This window comes from Pteropus medius, unplaced genomic scaffold (genome assembly GCF_902729225.1).
Source record: "Pteropus medius unplaced genomic scaffold, Ma_sr-lr_union100, whole genome shotgun sequence".
NCBI lineage: Eukaryota > Metazoa > Chordata > Mammalia > Chiroptera > Pteropodidae > Pteropus > Pteropus medius.
The window spans coordinates 4,458,095-4,459,852 of NW_024342466.1; positions in this window are offsets into that span (position 1 = coordinate 4,458,095).

Below are 1,758 nucleotides of genomic sequence, written 5' to 3' on the forward strand. Positions count from 1 at the left end.
CGGAGTAGTCCTCATTATTGGTTCTTTATGAGGGAAAAGTGTAAAGGTCCAAAGCCGCCTTCAAACATCTATATATAAAATCAAGTAGAATTATTTGCACTAATAGCACCAGCACCCAGCAACTTTGTATTGGCAATCCCAGCCCAAAGGAAAGAGCCATAAAAGACTAGAAAGGAATTATTTACAGATGATCTGATTACCTAAAGGGAAACTGATAAATATTAGCACCAGTAAGAGCTCAACGATGTCAACTCACGAGTTAGAGAATTTAGTGGGAAAAGAACGATCTCATTCACTGTGGCAACAACTACTAAATAAATACCTGGAAATACAATGAATGACTGAACTATATCTAAGAAATAATTTTTCTAAATATTTCTAAGAAAAGAGGTAAGGAACGTCCCTGTACAATTTCTCAGACATTTTCAAAACCTAGAATGTAAAGATGATCCGCGTGGCTGAATGGCCCTCTCGCTGTCACCCAGGACCCTCTGGACCTTTCCATCCATGGTGTCAGCACTTCTGAGCCACCACCTCGACCCCTTGGTAGTGAAACTCCTACTGTCTCTAGTTCCTTCTGGTCCCCCTTGCCTTGCACACCCCTCCCTGCCTCGCTCCTTTCCTCCAATTGCCAGTGCACACCCGGCAGCCTCTTGGGGTCACCTGCCCCTCTAACCAGGCTTTCCCGTTCGCAGCCTCCACTGGCAGTGTGCACCTGTTGGGGAGGGAGGTTCAGCTCGGGCTTTGTGCTACCCTAGGGACAGCGAAGATAGTCTGTTGGGTTCTTCGTGACGATGGTGTCATGGGGGGGGCGTGGGGCGATAAGAGGAAAAGCTGGGAGGGAGTGGTGGAGGATTCGGGGGACAGGAGGAGGGAGAGGTCGCCCTAAAGGGCTGATACCCTGGAGGTGAGATCCCTGCGGAGCCTCGCACCCTGAGACCGACGTACTGGGATTGGCATTTACTCCCATCTGGCTTTTGGGAAACGAGGGGTCGCGCTTTGCTCAGGAGGGAGCACTGTAGGAGGGAGTCCCCTCGAGGACTAGCCCAGTGGGTCCTGAATTTATTCCAATAGTTTGGCGGGAACGGCCGCAGGTGCCAGAACCACACCCACCTCGGCAGGTACGTTGGGCGGGGGTCTTGGAGAAGGATGTGTAGTACACTGAACCCCTCGAAGGAGAAGGGGTGTGTGCTCCGGCGAGTCGGGCCTGGGAAGCGGTGTCACGTTTCCATTCCCAGGTGGGGGGCGCGAAGCTAGAGAGGACTGCAAAGGCTGGAGGGCCGTGGGCCTCCCCAGAGCGACCAGTCTACGCCGCAGCATATCCTTGCTTGGCCCTCGGTACTCTTAGGATACGGACTCGGTAGCCCCAGGAATAGAGGTTAAGATGGAGGCTGGGCGAAGAGCGGAGAGGAGTGAACCGCGCCCCGCCCGACTCGCGTCTCCGAAGTTGAGGCCCCGCCCCCAAGCCGCGGCCCCGCCCAGGGCCGAAATCCCGACCCCGGAGTCGAAGCCCCGCCCACCGAGCCAAGGCACCGCCCAAGTCCGCGCCCCGCCAGGGCCAAATCCCGCCCCCCCAAGCCAAAGCTCCGCCCAGGGCAGCGACTCGCCGGGGCCGAGTCTCCGCCGATTTGCATTCGACTCCGCGAGTGCCTCTCTCACCGCCCCCTCCCCGTTCATTCACCAATCAGAGCTCGGCGTCGCGCTTCCAGGCCAGCCAATCGGCAGCGCGTCCGCGGGGGCGGGGGCGGGGCCCCGGGC